Source organism: Bombyx mandarina, chromosome 06 (genome assembly GCF_030267445.1).
Source record: "Bombyx mandarina strain Sakado chromosome 06, ASM3026744v2".
NCBI classification, from domain to species: Eukaryota; Metazoa; Arthropoda; class Insecta; order Lepidoptera; family Bombycidae; genus Bombyx; species Bombyx mandarina.
Window position 1 is genome coordinate 13,465,620 of NC_143213.1, and position 18,588 is coordinate 13,484,207.

General features: G+C 36.2%; 1 protein-coding gene across 1 annotated transcript in view; it reads left to right on the forward strand.

Moving 5' to 3' along the window:
- Positions 1-3,022: 3,022 nt before the first annotated feature.
- Positions 3,023-18,588, forward strand: part of LOC114253489 (cubilin) — a 134,005-nt gene continuing 118,439 nt past the window's right edge. The window contains exon 1 of the mRNA XM_089728170.1: positions 3,023-3,149. The gene's annotated coding sequence lies outside the window, so the exon portion shown is untranslated. The remainder of the gene's footprint in view (positions 3,150-18,588) is intronic.

Genomic DNA, 18,588 nt, shown 5'->3' on the forward strand with positions numbered 1-18,588 from the left:
CAAAAATTAGGAACAGCCCCTTAGGCTACCAGGGAATAGGTAGGGAGAAAAAGTAACTCTCATCTAAATGTTTTTTTCAAATTTTGTTAACAAATTGCAAACTAACTTTTCATTGTATTTTTCAGTGGTCTGAATAAATGATATACTTGGAAATATTTTTATCAAAGGTCTATAGATTATAACAGAAAAATTGATTGTAAATATTGATATTACAATTATTCAGGACTAACTTTCATGAAGCTACTTGGGTGGTTAGTGATTGTAGAACATATCGTGAATACCTGTAGATAATAAAACTATAGATTCAATTAAGAATAATTATTGCTTAATCTTTGTTTAATTTAACGGGAGGCCTGCACATTCACATAGCTGACTCCGAAATGAACTTATATGGTATACATACGCAAATTTACTTAATATTATTTGGTATATATTAGGGAAAATCAATGCCAGCCATTTTTTGCTGGTATAGCGTAGGCACCCAGCAGTTTGCAGAATTTGTTGAAATTTTTCGGTAGGTAACTAAGGCATTATCGAAGACGAAACAGTAAAAATGATACCAAAGGTAGTTTAGAGATCGCTCAGCACTGAGTATTAAAATTTAGAATACATTTTCTTGAATAGATATTTGCTATTTGGGGTCCAATAACTGAGCCAAGCACTTCACTGTGCCACTGACTGACAAGTGGCTATAAATTACAAAAAAAGGTCACAGGCGGGCGCATCACGATGCTCAGCAATGAGCGATCGACTGAAAGAGGAAGGAGGAGGAGGACCCCGCAGACATAATAGCGTGGATGACATATGATGAAATTGTAATGGCCTAAAGGATAAAACACTAGTGTACTAGAGCTCATTGTGACACAATTGCTTTTAGTCTATGGTATCATAGACGCCTATGTGTAGGACCGTAGGACCCAGCTCATCTAGTAGCAGAGAACTACCATTATCACTCTAGAAGTGTCTAGAAAGTGCTCTGGGTCCACCTGATACCGTTTCGGTACTGTTGAATGCTAAGCGCTATAGCAGCTTCAGGCCGCTGAATTTCTCGCTCATTAACTGTTTAGTGAGTTGGGATTCCTATTCTTTGATTGATTCTTTTCCGAAGCCGTGGTTAGCGAACCATTTCCCTTTCAAGCTGCCCCTTGAGCTCGCCTACCCAACCTGGTGAAAAGCGGAAGACTCTGGATTTACAGCAGTCTTGCTGTCAGGCCAGTCTTGATAGAGGTCTCTCCATAAAAAAAGCTTAATGATACAGGCCAGGGCCGGTTTAAACTTAATGCCACTCCTGGGCACCGGAAAAAAATCTGCTCCAATACTGAAATTTTACTTTAACTTATAGTTTATATATTTTCTTCTTCAACTTTACTAGAAACTTTATTATAATATGTTATATATTCGAAAAACATAAATAAATATATGTATGTGCTTTTTTTAACAATTATAAATTTGGCACTAAGGCTGACTCATAAATATACATGAAAAAAAAAAAATTAAATTTCTTTAATTCTGGTAAATAACAAAATCGATTATTATTTTAAACCTCCAAGGAAATCTTTATTCTTTATTGTACACATAGTTAATACAATACGAAATAAATAAATTATAAATAAACGAAGGAAATAAATTGATTAAATCAAATTCATTTAATCGTCATCAAATCGTTTATCAAAAGTGTCAAAATTATAATTCACAAATAATGGCTGAATTGAATTATCAATTAAATACTCACTTTCAAAATTTTGCCGCCCTAAAAAATTTGCCACCCTGGGCACTTGCACCGACTGCCCCTAGTGTAAATTCACCACTGCCTATGCCGGTTTTGAACTCTCGCATGCAGCTATCAATTTTTCATACTTGCGTAACGAATATACACCACAGACTTGGACGGGCATCGTGTAACAAAAATCAAACACGCAAAAGAACTAGTTTGCGTAATTATTAGCGCGTTATGTAAGTCTCATATCTATTGTGATGCAGCTTTCCCATTCCTTAGGTTTTAAAGACTTCTTCGCCGTTGAAATGGCCAGATGGTGGTAGGTACCTGAATACAGATTTTTGCAATAAGTCTTATTTTAATAGCAGATTTAAAAGTAATATTTTGTGTTGATTAATTTATAAAACATAGAATAAAGACTAGTATAATATAATCCAGTTAGAAATTGCAGTTAGATTTATAATTTACTCTGATATAAAACATATGTAGAAAATTGGGAATAAAATTTAAACTGTCAAAAAAGATGTTTCATTGTCCAACAGACTAGCATAACTCATGAGAATAAAAAATGAGTTACGTAAAAACTTGTACTTTTCTCTTTAAATTGTAACTATCAAAATGATAAATACGTTTGAAACGTGAGTAGGAGCTTTAAGTAGAGGGTCGGCTTTAAGAGATTAGGCATTCTCAGCTAGCAGCGTACGTGATGATATAATTTTGAATAACTTTAGTCAACAATCTCTGTATATTCACTTTGATAATTTCACCGGGATAAATGATAGTTAAGATTAAGTTTACAATTGTTATCTAGTTCTAGTTATGGCTTTAGGTGTAAGTGAGACATAATGTTTGAACATTTTATTCTTTGTGAGTGTTTTCTTCTCTTGACAAACATCAAACATACAATCAAATATAGTGACGAAAAAAATACAAATACAGTGACGAAAAAAGTTAAGTTAAATGAAGCTAAAAAAAACGCATATGCTACCTAGGTTTTGTCACCAATTACATTATTAGCTTAACAATAGTGCATTTAATTTTTCACCATTTTCGTTTTTGTTTAATGACATTTAAATTGGACGTCAAGCGCTCTATATCTGAACAATCGTAATACACATCCAGCGTTGCTGACTTGAATAAAAGTGGCTAATAAATCAGCGTGCTATCCCAACGCTCATTGGAATGCTCTGCTACGCGCGGTATCTACACGAGGGAGTGTAACTTCGTCTTCTACGGATTTTAAGGTCCGATTCTGAGCAAAACAAATAGAGGGTAGTTTTGAGCATGCGTCGAGTTATCGCACGCAAGCGCCGCGTCGCGCTCGCGGCAGTCGTGCGCCGTTCGCCGCCGCGGTAACACACCGCGCTTCTGTCTTCTACCGCGTTACATCCACGCGCTAAATGGCGCCCAACTTGGGATTTCACCTTTTCTGGTAAGTCGTTACATAATTTAAAAATTACGCTAAAATACGATAAGTGCGAAGCCTCGTTGAAATTTAAGACGAGAACTGCTTAAGTCTGAGGGCGTGGCTTGAACCGATGGGAGGGGGACTGAGTCGGCGTGCTGATACCTCCTGATAACGCTGCAGCCTACTGTCAACAAAACCTTGTATGGCATTTAGACTTTTACATACTTCTCCAAGTTCTAGTCGTCGGCAGTCAGAGGTTCATATTGATTTTCAAATCGCATACTTGAAGACAATTAAATGAATTGTGTTGGATTCTTTTTATACAGAGGTGGTTGCTCACAATGAAAAAATGGCTTGAATCTTTTCTAAGTTAGCTATTCCATGCCCACTATTTGTTTTAAATTCAATTAGTAGCTGTATTGCACAAAAACATGCTAAAAATTTGTATTTGTAATTCAAAATGGAACATGAACATGTAATAAGGAATATAATGATTAATTCGATTTTACTGTTTGGCGTATTTAAGTAAATTTTTTTTTTACCTTATTTTATTATATATTGCATTTTTATGCTATATTTTATCTAAGCTATCAGTGCCCATCAGCCATTGGAAAACTAGACTTAATTTTTTTAAGAATACTCGATTTTTGCTAAGTCACTACGTAGTCGTCTCATAGTCTGAAGCAATGGGAACAATATTGGTTTCTTCGGTGAGTGTCACTGTATTAAGAATTGAAGTTTATTCGTAAAAAGGATGAGAGAGATTGCAGTATGAGTGTTATATTTGTAAATTTACTACCGATACTTCTTCACTACTGATGCTATCTGTCTGTATGGAAGTGTCCCCGATTATAGAGCACCGTTATAAAGCAACATAGAGATTATAATTTTGTAATTTTCAGCAATAAGAAGAACGGTAGGTGTGTTTGTGGCGGCACTTCCGAAAAAATATCATTGTTTGAATTAAATGTTAGGCCGGATTAGTCACAATAGCGGAGGTTAAGCAACTTCTATTCTCCGAGAAATTCTTATGCTTCTCTACCACCTGGGAAGCAGTAATATCCCTACGTATCTTCCAATGTAACTATTATATTCCTAAACATCGAATTAGTATGTAAGTGATATAGTGTTTTAAGTTTATATGTATACTAGCGACCCGCCCTCGCTTCGCTTCGGAAACATTAAAACACAAATGAAATAAACAAAAATAAAAAAAATAAAAAAAGTAGCCTATGTTCATCAGGGACAATGTCGGCTTCTAATGGAAAAATAATTTTTCAAATCGGTCCAGTAGTTTCGGAGCCTATTCGAAACAAACAAACAAACAAATCTTTCCTCTTTATAATATTAGTATAGATAGTATAGATTGATTGTATAAATGTAAATTTTTCTTCATTATCTAATAATAGATATAAAATAAATGTACCTGATTTATCCCTCAGAGAAGTTCCGAACATGGCTCTTTCTATGACTCGTTGAGCGACCTTGAGCTGACGGAATAGCAGCACTGTGAATGTCCACGTCTTGGCTCCCTAAGTCATAAGCCGTAGGACGCACTGGTTGAAAACTCTTGTTATCAGGCATTGTGGGATGGGTGACGAAGAGATTCCACTTAGGTTGTTAAATTCTGCCCAACCCAGCTGGATTCCTCTCTTAGGTTCCCTCTCCAAGTTGTTTAAATACATATATGCTTTTTTTTATTGCTTAGATGGGTGGACAAGCTCACAGCCCACCTGGTGTTAAGTGGTTACTGGAGCCCATAGACATCTATAACGTAAATGCGCCACCCACCTTGAGATATAAGTTCTAAGGTCTCAAGTATAGTTACAACGACTGCCCCTCCCTTCAAACTGAAACGCATTACTGCTTCATGGCAGAAATAGCAGGGTGGTGGTACCTACCCGCTCGATCTCACAAGAGGTCCTACCACCAGTAATTACGCAAATTATAATTTTGCGGGTTTGATTTTTATTACACGATGTTATTCCTTCACCGTGGAAGTCAATCGTGAACATTTGTTGTGTACTAAGGTAGATTCTTGAATACCAAACAACATGTAGATTTGCTTGGAGCTGCTCAAGGTAATTGATCATATATCCTTTGTTAAAGTGACGATTGCTATTTTCGTGACAAACTTTAATGTGTGAGATGTGAGATAAGGTTACGTTCTCTCTTGATGATGGCCTCACAACTAAAAGGTATCAGGTGTACCAGCGAGTCACGGAATTTCTATTTCGGAGCACAAGCGCCTTAACTAATGCATACTGCGTTTTCAGTTATTCAGAAATATCTATGCATCAATAGCGATTGTGGGAGACTTTGTTTTGTCATGAAAATAATAAAAAAAGCCTGGAGTCTAATTTCTGTACCATTTATCGAGTATTTTTGATTAATCAATTGTATTACATAAAAATTGTCAAATAACACATATTAATCTCTCTAATCTCAAAATGTGGATCATTAGATAGTTTTTTTTTTTAATATTTTATTGTCTAGATGGGCGAATGACCTTGTGACCGATCTAGTGTAAAATTACAGGAACCTATAAAGATTGTAAAATACATATCGACGCTTGAAAGGCAAACGTGACTAAGCGACAATAACTACTTTATACATAAATGATAGGCAATAACCATATTCGATGCACAAAAAAATATATATTTCTAGGTCTATTAAAATAATTTCAATCCTACAGCTAGATTTGTTAAAATAGAATTTTTTTCAGGTATTTCTTTAGTAGCTTTAAATTAGTCTAGTGTAAAGTTCACGCATTGTCGCTTAGTCACGTTTTCCTTTCAAGCGTCGATATGTATTGATTGAATTGGTTGACTTCTATGAATTTGCTTTATGGCGGTGTGGAGGGCGTTGGGAACTGTGGAAACAATAACACCGCCAGAGACAAAGACAAACGGAGAAAGATCGTGCGAGAGAAGGTGATACAGGAAGAATGGTCACGACCCTCAGCATTGAGGAATACGACGCAAGGCGGAGTAAGGATTTCCTTTTGCCGCTATGAGTAAAAGAAACAACAGCAGGTCTCCCTTTATCACGTTGGTATACGACGAAAGTTAAACGTAAAACAGGCAGTAATGAAAAAATAAAAAATAATTTAAAATACTAACAATATACGCCAAATAAATAATAGTTCATAGAAAATACAACTAAAAAATAGACTTTTTTTTTAATAAATTTGTATTAAAAATAGTGTAAGAAAAAATGATTTTATTGTAAAAAAGCGTGGGGTGCTTAAGTGTGAGAAAATATGATTTTAGTGTAAAAAGGCGTGGTGTGCTTTTCAGGATATTATCAACATAACCCTTCTACTCATATCTGTTCATAAAATATTTATAACTACTGATACCATGCACTCCACCTTTTTTTACAAAAAAAAAAGGTTTCTTTTTACACTATTTTTAATTCAAATTTATTAAAATTTCAATTTTTTAGTTGGATTTTTTATAAAAGCGTATTATTTATTTTTCATCTTTTAGTTGAATTTCAAATTTTTCAATATATTTTTTTCAATTTTTTCATATTGAACTGTCATTGATCCTTATAACAAGTATACTAAATTTCGAGTTAATCCAACGTTTTGAAGGGGGTCAAAATCATGTTCAAAGATTCCGTTACATACTAACATACATACGTCTGAAGCTATTGAAAGCGTTTTAAAAAGAATCATTTTATCACTGAAAACAGAAAACATATATACAGCAATTTGGTGATGTTATCAAAGAAAGGTCTCGCGAGATCGGACAGGGTTATCCCGTTTCTATTTATATGATAATCGACGGTCGGAACCGGGCGGCGTACTTTGTTCCGTATGTATTAAATGGACAGGCGAATGTCGAAGAAAAGCTATTGGGAATGTTAGGAATTCCGAGATTTATGTCCAACGATTGCATTTCATTTACGGCGCGGGGTCTCTAGATATTTAAGCTTTTCCTGTATCGAATTTCATCTTTGTTTTATGTTCGTATTTGATTTCTGAACGAACACATTCTCTTTTTTTTTTTTTTTGTTATTGCTTAGATGGGTGGACGAGCTCACAGTCCACCTGGTGATAAGTGGTTACTGGAGCCCATAGACATTTAGAACGTAAATGCGCCACCCACCTTGAGATATAAGTTCTAAGATCTCAGTATAGTTACAATGGCTGCCCTACCCTTCAAACCGAAACGCACTGCTGCTTCACGGCAGAAATAGGCAGGGCGTTCCTCGTTTCTTTATCAACATAAAAATATTTTCTTACCGTTTCAATGATAATCTTTTTGTACGAGCTATGTATCGTACGTACAGGGCACGTGCGCATTCACATCAGCACTTTTACATCGCTTTACTCAAACCGTAGTATAAAGCGCCAGTACACGTTCAGCACTCATATACAGCGGTACTCACCACATCAACGTAGATAGAATTAGTTACTTGTTAGCGAAGTATATAGTAAACGGATATTCTTTGACTGTCAGTGATTTCTTCCTATCTCAAGTTGTGTACGCCACGTTCAGCAGTGCATACACTTTTATTACTAGAATAGAGAAATATGAACAGACTTTCGAGGTTTGGAATGTGTAAATAAATGAGTTGACCAGCATTAAGGAAGACTGAGTTAAAAAGAATTGAAATATCAAAAAATTAGAAATTTTTTATTAACTAAGGACAGAAAAGGCTCTTTCATTTGAAAGTCAATACGAAAGTAGCATTTACTTTAATTGATATAAAAATTATTGAAAAGCAATTTTGGCGAAGGAACCTTGACAAAGTATCCGCTGTATAGCAGGAGACTTATTATTTTCAATTCACTATGTTAGTTCAGATCTTGTTTAGTTGAATATGGTGGAGAGAATTTTTCAGAATCTAATCGTAAATAAAAAAAAGGCTTACCAATTACACAAGCTTCAATCGTTACCTATCTAGTGAAATAAAAATAATCCAACGTAGAAGATAGAGAGGAAGCCTTAGTTTAATATCTAATTTCTCTGACGCTGCAGACCGCTTTTACGCGCCATTAAATCGAAGGCATTTCGCGAGCTAAGCCCCTTTACTTGGTGTTAGTGCGTTCATATCTCGAAGCGCAGGCTAAGTTACGCTAGTATTGTAACAGGAATTGTTTAGGGTCTTCCCGTTTCCTTCATGCTCTAACTGGAGAATTGAGATTCCTTTCACAATTCATACAACAGGCTGAGCTTAGCCAGACTTGGAGAACGATTTCCGGATTTGATTCGCTTACGTCAACCGTGACCACGAAAACTGTAAGGTATTCGGTACGTCGGATATAATTAATAAAGGGTTTTTCATTAAGAGCGCTGTTTAAAAAAAAACCTGCTTAGGTGATATTGCCACAATTTTTATTTTATTTTAAAGGGCTTTTGATGACATTATGTATGGAATATAATTTCAACCAAATGGCCGCCGCGACTCCGATGTAGTGGGTGTATCTTGGTAGACCAATTTAAATGACAACTTCACATAGATGGGGCTCAATTTCATGAAGAGCGCGAGTTATGGTTGAGATTTCACGTAGCCCCACATAAAGTATTTGAGCAGTGTCACACGATCTCAGTGGTCAATTGATGTCGCAACCACGCGAAATGATGAAGCCTTCGAATTTTTCATCCAATAAATTTAATGTTGCGTGCTGTATGTCAAGTGGCGTCGTTCTGTTGGAACCATATGTTTGTGAGATCCATACCATCTATCTTAGGTTATAAGAATGTAAGGTTTATGATTATTTATATTAATATGATTATATAGAGTCCTGTACATATTAAGAATTATTATTAAATATGACGTTTATATTGCAAACCATTAAAATATTGTTTATTAGTTGTTCAATTGACTGTTTTTATAGTCACGTGACTAAGCCACGTGACCAGCCGAGAGGGGATAGTCGGCTGAGACATTTAAGAGAGTATGCAGGCGGTCAGAACCGCGCAGTTGAACAAGACACATCAATGTAAAATTGGCAGAGTAAATCAGAGTGTGAATAAAGTTAGTCTGTTTAATTTATATGTCTGACACCCAAAAAGAAGCTTTTTATCATTGTCCGATATCGGTCAGTCACAATTAACAGTAAGCGAGGCTCCATGCGCATCTTCGAAGAAATGAAGGCCGATGATACCGCTGGACATGCGTTTAACGTTCTATGGCGAAATGTCACGACTAAATATGTGTTCATGCCAAACTTGACAGCTATCGCTTTATCAAGATGGCGGCTATGAGCTGTCAAAGTTCGAGCGTCCCTATTGAAAAACCCCATATAATGACAATAATAAACGCGACGTTTAACCGTAAAAATTGTTTTTTTGTCAAATTTGGTTCTGGTATGTCCAGATGCCTCCTATACTGTCGCCTAGCAGCCGTGTTGGATTGCATATTTATTTCGGAACCGGCAAACTGCTTCTGTTGATGTGTGCTTACCCTAGTACAGCTATTAATATTTTTGAACAGTTTCTACACCCGATGACGTTATTTACATTATTCTAATAGACATTTGAAACAAGTAAATGATTTATTTTTATTTTGAAGTCAATTAAATATAAGTAAAGAGTCCATAGTGGCGTCTGTGCTTTTCTTTTAAATAAAGTTTTATTGGAGTTATTTGAACATTTCGTTGTTGTTTTAAAGTTGGGCTTACGAAGCGCAAATACAGTCTATAAAAAAAGCACTAAATTGTCGCAAAATTTTCGGATATATGCAATATACGGATTCAGAAAGAAAATTATACGATGGTAGATACGTGACGTTGAAATAATATTATTGTTTACGGTATAAAGAATATTATTATAAACTAGCGACCCGCCCTCGCTTCGCTTCGGAAACATTAAAACACACATGAAACCAAAAAAAAAAAATTAAAAAAAGTAGCCTATGTTCATCAGGGACAATGTCGGCTTCTAATGGAAAAAGAATTTTTCAAATCGGTCCAGTAGTTTCGGAGCCTATTCGAAACAAACAAACAAACAAATCTTTCCTCTTTATAATATTTATTATAAATAATTCATTGTTTGTGAACTTTTAGTTTTTCATCAACTATAAACATGCGTTTTTATTATAAACCTCGATCTCGATACCATAGCGCTTATTATTGCTTACATGGACAAGCTCACAGCCCACCTGATGTTAAGTGGTTACTGGAACCCATAGACATCTACGATGTAAATGCGCCGCCCACCTTGAGATGTAAGCTCTAAGGTCTCAGTATAGTTACAGCGGCTGCCCCGCCCTTCAAACCGAAACGCATTACTGCTTCACTGTAGAAATAGGCAGGGCGGTGGTACCTACCCGCGCGGACACACAAGAGGTCCTACCACCAGTAAAAAATATTTCTATTAATATTTATATAAATATTTCCCAAAGTATCCACCCCACTCGTACACAAGGCCTCTTACGCCACGGACTGTTCAAACTACTGATTCCCCTTCTCCCCTTCGTAATAGTATTATAATGTCTACCTTAGCCTTCCAGTAATAAAAACTGTTCCTCAATTAATGGCTTTAAGTAAAAATTTCTTCGTGAAATGAGGATATTAGAAATAAGCACATGTTCCGTATTCTTGTTCTATAAATATATACTAGAAAATTTCCGGCAGGCGGCGGCAGGTAGCTTCGGATTACCTCTCCTTGGCGCTTCTGAAAGCGTTTCGTAATATATTTCAGCTAAGATTCCCTTCAATAATTTTCACATACATCTCATCAGAGCTCGAGTATACAAACGAATGAAAATTATAATATTTGAGACGAGCAGCTTTGACGGGAGCTTCTCGGAATTTTGTGGGACGTAATCTTAAGTATTCAACAACGTAGATATTATGTGCCGTTAAGAGATGTACTTTGGAATTAGTTTGCTTGTCAAACAAATTTATTTTTACAACGCGCATCAGTGAAGATATATTTATAACTAGTGTTCGCCCAGTCATTAAATTTATCCACACTTCATCTTTTTTTATTGCTTAGATGGGTGGAAGAGCTCACAGCCCACCTGCTGTTAAGTGGTTACTGGAGCCCATAGACATCTACAACGTAAATGCGCCACCCACCTTGAGATATAAGTTGTAAGGTCTCAGTATAGTTACAACGGCTGCCCCACCCTTCAAACCGAAACGCATTACTGCTTCACAGCAGAAATAGGCAGGGCGGTGGTACCTACCCGCGCGGACTCACAACAGGTCCTACCACCAGTAATTACGCAAATTATAATTTTGCGGGTTTCACTTTTATTACACGATGTTATTCCTTCACCGTGGAAGTCAATCGTGAACATTTGTTGAGTACGTATTTTATTAGAAAAATTGGTACCCGCCTGCGGGATTCGAACACCGGTGCATCGCTTCAACACGAATGCACCGAACGTCTTATCTTTTAAGCCACGACGACTTCATAATTCATTCATGATTCATTCTCGGATCCCCCCGATCCACTAACGGTGCTTTTAGGTACCCCAAGCACTGGTCATCGTTCTCGTCGAACCCGTCGCTTGCAACGAAGGGCTCGATGAGTAAATTAGCCCACAGACACGGCCCACTGAGTTCTTCGCCAGATCTTCTCAGTGGGTCGCGTTTCCGATCCGGTGATAGATTCTGCGAAGCACGGCTTTTGCTAGGGTTCATGTTAGCGACATCGTCAGATTTGAGCCCCGTGAGTTCACCTACTAGCCCGATAACGCTGACATGGTCTCTAGACCAGGGGCTCCCAAACTTATTTCATCTACTGCCCACTTTGAAAATAAATTATTTTGTAGCGCCCTCATTTTTTCACCTACTTAAAAACTGCTATAGCGAGAGCTCAGTCGGTGAGTCTAAGAGTCCTCCTAGATGAAATTACAAATCGCCTCACAAGCCTCTACACAACGCCCCCATTTTTTCTGGGTCTCTTACCGCCTCTCTTTAGGCCTGCAGCGCCCACAAGGGGGCGTTATCGCCCACTTTGAGAAAGGCTGTTCTAGACCATCAGCATAAGTAGGAAAAAAATATGTTAAAATAACTGAAACCAAAAGAAAGTTAGATTCGTTGAATGCATCACATTTTCTCTTTATTTTGTTTTGGACATTTTATTTCTGTGCCGTTCCGGGAATATTACTGTTCTAAGTTTCATTTATTGGTCACATTAGAGCACGTTAATAGCAAATGAATAGTAAATAATATTTAAAAAAAACTAAAAAAATACCCTTTTATCTAACTACTAATCCAACTTAAATCCAACAAAAAATTAGAAAATAAATTTCATAAATTTGAATTTAAAATAGTGTAAGAAAAAATGATTTTATTGTAAAAAAAAGCGTGTATCAAAAGTTATAAATATTTTATGAAAAGATATAGAGTAGAAGGTTTATTTAGATAATATCCTGAAAAGCACCCCACGCTTTTTTTTACAATAAAATCATTCTTTCTTATGCTATTTTTTTATTCTAATTTATTAAAATTGATTTTCTATTTTTTAGTTGGATTTTCTGTAAAAGCGTATTTTTTTTGTTTTTTTAAACTATTATTTATTTTTTATTACATCAAATTACTACTAAAGTGTGTTTAAGTATATATTGGCTGCTTTTAGAATATATGAGTCGTCTATTATCAAAGGCGGCAATCTGTACATTTGGACAAAAAATTTTTATTGATATGTCAATACAGATTTATTTGAATATAATCGTCTCCTTCAAAGAATACGGTTCAAAACCTGCATTAAATAAAGGTTAATAGTTAACCTGTTATTTATCTAAGATGTCGTTCCGAAGAGTTTTGTGACTGCCAATGGAATACAAAGTCAATAATTCGTTTTTCTGATTTACCAATCATTGTCCAAAAGTCAGATTGCCGCCTTTGATAATAGTCGACTCATATATAGTTTATAGCCTGGTAGTTTCCCTTTATGGTCTTGACGCAAACATTCCGGATCTCAGGAAAACAAAAAATCGCTAATCCTGATTAGCCTAGTAAGGACAACGGACCAAACTGTTTAAAATATTGAATTGTCATCGGTCCTTAATTAGTAGTTAGAGTTAATCGGACGTTTTGAAGAGGGTCAAAATCATGTTCAAAGATTCCGTTACATACTACGTATGAAGCTAATAAAAGCGTATTAAAAATAAAATCAGTTCGTAGCACTCAGTAGAGAAAGGTACCGAAATGTCTGGTTCGTGCTTGTTTATGTATAGAACTACAGAATGGGTTAAAACGGTTCTTGAAAGGACATCAATAAGCCGATGCAACTGTGCCGGTGTTCGAATCCCGCAGACAAGTACCAATTTATCTAATTAAATGCGTACTTAACAAATGTTCACTACTGACTTCCACGGTAAAGGAATAACGTCGTGTTTTTTTTTTTATTTTTTTTTTATTGCTTAAATGCGTGGACGAGCTCACAGCCCACCTGATGTTAAGTGGTTACTGGAGCCCATAGACATACACAACGTAAAATGCGCCACCCACCTTGAGATACAAGTTCTAAGGTCTCAAGTATAGTAACGACGGCTGCCCCACCCTTCAAACCGAAACGCATTACTGCTTCACGGCAGAAATAGGTGTGGTGGTGGTACCTACCCGCGCGGACTCACAAAAGGTCCTACCACCAGTGATCACAAAAGGTCCTACCACCAGTGAAAAAATCGTGTCATAAAAATCAACAAACCCGAAAATTTTACTTTATAATTTTTGTAATTACTGATGTTAGAACGTCTTGTGTGTCTGTACGGTTAGGTACATTACCACCATCCAGCCTATTTCTGCCGTCAAGCAGTAATGCGCTTTTGTTTGAAGGGTGGGGTAGCTGTTGTACTGTTAAAACTGAAGCCTTAGAACTCTTGCCTCAAGGTGGGTGACGGAATTTACGTTGTAGATGTCTGCGGGCTCCGGTAACCATTTAACACCAGGTGGGTCGTGAGCTTGTCCACTCAAAAAAACGTACACGTAAAAGTCTCAGGAAAAACAGTATTTATAAAAGTCTAAAACGACTTGAATGAAATTCGACCTCAAATATCAAGATGGCTGTGTTTTTGTAGTGATATTTCATGTAATAGCATAATTAATTACACAAATAAGAATAATAGAGAACTAGATATAAGTAATTGGCTTGTTTTAGACAGACATATAATTTGATGTGACACTAAAGGTCCTATTGTCGCGTTAATTAAAAATTAACAAAAAAAATTGAAGAAAATTATAATGGATTTTGAATTGAATGTTTTCTTGAGTTTTATTTTTCCTTAAGCGCGAAATAGAAATATTTTTTGAAAGAGAAATAGACGGTAGTTAGTATAATATTCAAATGTTGACGAATAACGCTTCAACCCCATCGCCGCTTGTGCCCACGAACATCGGAATAGTGAATAATGTAATATCTATATAAATAATATTAAACAAAAATCTCGTTATCATGTCGTAAAAGTATCGTGTTCTAAGAGTTTATAGGGAATTTTTCATTTTGGTCTTACAGTGGGACCGTGTTGTAAAAAAACGTGTTATATGAGGATTGCCCGTATATTGTATAAATAGTAGAATAAAAATTAATATAACATAACAAATATATAATATACAACATAACATAACATAGCAAAAAACAAATAATAGAATAACAAATACCTAGTCTTGCCATAAATACTGTTACAAAGGAAAACAAAAAAAAATCTATGGCAAATAACATTTATTACTTTTACAGTGTGTTAGTTTAATACATAGATATAAAACAATTTTAAGTATAAAAAGCTTATTCGAAGTGGTCTCCATTGGCTGCAATACAGTCCTTTAAACATTGAGGCCAGTTATCAATAGAAGCACGCACTCTTTCCATGGGAAAATTTTTCACTGCCAAATCGTACGGATTGTTTTAAGGACTCCAAATTATCATAGCATTTAGAGCAAGCCGTACTCTCTAAAACTGACAATAAATCATAATCCAGCGGATTAAGATCGGGACTAGACGACGGCCAGTCTTCAGCTCTGATGAAGTCCGAAACGTTCGTTTCCAACCAAGACTGCGTAGACCGAGCTTTATGACCTGGCGCCGAATCTTGCTGGAAGGACCATTCTTGATTATAGAACATGGTGTTGTTAAGAGGCTTCACTACCTTCTCAAGAATGGTATCTTGATACACTTGTGCCGATGTTTTGTTACCTTTTTCACAAAACTATGGCTCAGTCACTCCTTCATAGCTAATACCCCACCAAACCATCACTGAAGTCGGATAGTGCCCATGTTGCACTCTGTCGACTAATTGGGAAGCTTCCTTAGAGCTTTGAGCATAAATACGGTCATTTTGTTTGTTAAAATGTTGCTCAATTGTAAAAAATTTCTCATCCGTAAACAAAATTTTTCTATGACCTCCCTTTGCGTACCGCTTCAGTAGTTGTTTCGATTTTACCCCCCTATTCTCTTTTAAATTATCAGTTAAGAAATGACCAGTACGTCTCTTATAGGTTGCAAGTCCTAAGTCATCTTTTAAAATACGCGTCATGGTTCTAGGTGCTATCTTCATCTCCCGAGATAAAATCTTTTGCTTTCGGACAGGACTTTTTCGAATTCTTTCCCTTACTGCTTTGACCACCTTTTTCGTACGAACACTACGTGGACAGCCAGATCTTTTTCTGTCACAAACAGAGGAGGTCTCATTGCACCTATTAATAGCCCGGTACACACGGGCTCGGTTCCCTTCGGATTCGGTTCTCTTTATCACCCCACTCCATTTTCATTTTAATATCGCAAAATATTGTACAATGTATTGGCGCCAAAATGAGAAAACTCAATGAGCAGTCATATAAAAATGACAGATTCCAAATTCAAAGGTAATATTTTGTTTATTTTTAATTGTAACAGTATTTATGGCCAGACTAAGTAATAGAATAACAATAAAAACGCTAAATTAGTTCGGAAAAGTAGTTTTAATTAAGTTTTTTTAATATTTTATTTGCTTTTTTGGGTGGACGAGCTCACAGCCCACCTGGTGTTAAGTGGTTACTGGAGCCCATAGACATCTACAACGTAAATGCGCCACCCACCTTGTGATATCAGTGCTAAGGTCACAAGTATAGTTACAACGGCTGTCTCGCCCTTCAAACCGAAACGCATTACTGCTTCATGGCAGAAATAGGAACGGCAGTAATATAGAAATATTTTTTTTTTTTTTTTATTGCTTAGCTGTGTGGACGAGCTCACAGCCCACCCGATGCTAAGTGGTTACTGGAGCCCATAGACATCTACAACGTAAATACGCCACACACCTTGAGATATAGTTCTAAGGTCTCAGTATAGTCACAACGGCTGCCCCACCCTTCAAACCGAAACGCATTACTGCTTCACGGCAGAAATAGGCGGGGCGGTGGTACCTACCCGTGCGGACTCACAAGAGGTCCTACCACCAGTAAATTCAGAATAGTTTAATATAAGTTAAGTTTAATAATAATACGTTACAGTAAGCTGTGGTTTGACTATGCCCTTAGCATACTGATGTTAATGATAATATAAAATAATTATAATCATAATTAGTTCTCATCTGACCCGTGACTTTGTCTTTAAAACATTGTCATTGTCTCATGCAGTCTCAAAAAGCTTCACCATTACTGGTAAATCTTGTAAATCAATTGTAATTTGTCTAATTGGAGGATTGATTCGAAGCTGATACTTATAGTAAGAGGAAATGGTGGTAGGTAGATAAGATTATAAGTCCTTCTGGCCATAACAAGCTGAGGGAGTTCGTATAGAGTTCCTTCTTTATTTCGCCGTAGTCATGTTTTATGTAATTAACACCACAGTTGAAACAATATAAATTTTATTGTTGTAGCGGCATAAACAATTCTAAGTAATTATATTACATGAGTTTATTAAACACATTATAAAATTATTTTTATGTTTTAAATATTTGGCGGTAAAAAGGTCTCGTGTTACAGACTATATTCTGTTTCCCACATCTCGTGCGTTCCGGCTTACGCCTCATAAAAAGGTGCGTACTTAAACGCCACAAAGCTTTAGTTCTGGTGTGTTGTAATAATCCAATCCGGTACAGCTAAATATTGAATGGTAAAACAGATAATACTGTTTGGCATATAGAATGAACAATTACATTAAACAAATTAATGAGTTTGAAACTACGGATTGATTTGATTAGTTTAGCTACGTCGTAGGCGCCCTTCGTAGCAGCTACGGTGCTACATTATTGTGTAGCCCGCGGCTACGTTGTAATGACGTCCTATTAATTTCAACTAACCAGGATTTTTATTGTAGACAGTGAAAACTGATGTATATTCATTTAAAGAAGTATTGAGAATTGATGATTTGGTTACGGTATAAAAATACATTTTTTTTTGTTAGCCTGGCACAGCTGTTTTCCGTTTTGGAGGGGTGTTTGAGTTGGATCTGTCATTTAGATCTTAAACAGTGCTGTTTTTAGTTATATCATATATGTAGTTCCTGACCCGACAGACTTCGTAGTGCCTTAATCGATAAATAAAAGACCTAAACTTTGGTATAAAATAAACTTAAAACAAACAAAACGAATCCGTCCGACGGGGGACACATCAAAGGAAAAACAAAATAGTTATTTTTTATTAATTGATTCCGAGCATTTTCTTCATTATCTACCTTTTAAACCTCCTCTGGACTTCCACAAATAATTCGAGACCAAAATTAGCCAAATTGGTCCAGCCGCTCTCGAGTTTTAGCGAGACTAACGAACAGCAATTCATTTTTATATATATGGATTATAGTGTGTAACTAAAATATTGAACAAGGTGTTACACTCGGAATACTGGCCGGAAGATCGAATGGTCTAATCAAGAATATTATTTGAGCGTTATGCGGCGCTTAAGATAGCAAATTCATCGAACAAAACCAGATTTGTGGTAAGAAAATTCTTGGAGTTAGCACCATGGTAACACGTCTTCGTACAATGCATATTGTGAACGAATTTTTGACAATAAACTCAACAATTACCATCGAGCAACTTTCTAATTCGTCAGATATGCTTCCAGTCGACTTTTTTCTTGTTCCTAAACTCAAATTACCACTTCGTGTTAGCCGTTATAATTCGATAGAAGACATAAAGGAAAATCTCGGTCAGGAACTGAATTCAACACCGGAAAAAGCGCTTAAAAATGTATTGATGATTGGTTTATTCGTTGGTGAAAGTATTTCCTTTCTGAAGGATACATATACTTTGAAGGTAATAAAATAACTTTGGATAAATAACAAAAAAACAAATTTTACTGCTATTTTTCCCGATAGAAATTTTTCCCGGTACGTTTTTGACAGAGTAGGATATTTATTACTTGTATGGTAACGACCTTCTATTTTGATCGCTTCTTTGGCTTAGTAGTGACTATTGTACCACGGAGACCCGAACTTTGTGAGGTTTTCGGTATTTGGGGTCTGAGTATACTAAGTTGTGTCTTGTTTGTGTTTGCAGCACGCATGAGGAGTACAGGATGTTTATTTATTGTTTTTATTTATTTATTGTTAATAGCTAATGATAATAGCAGAGC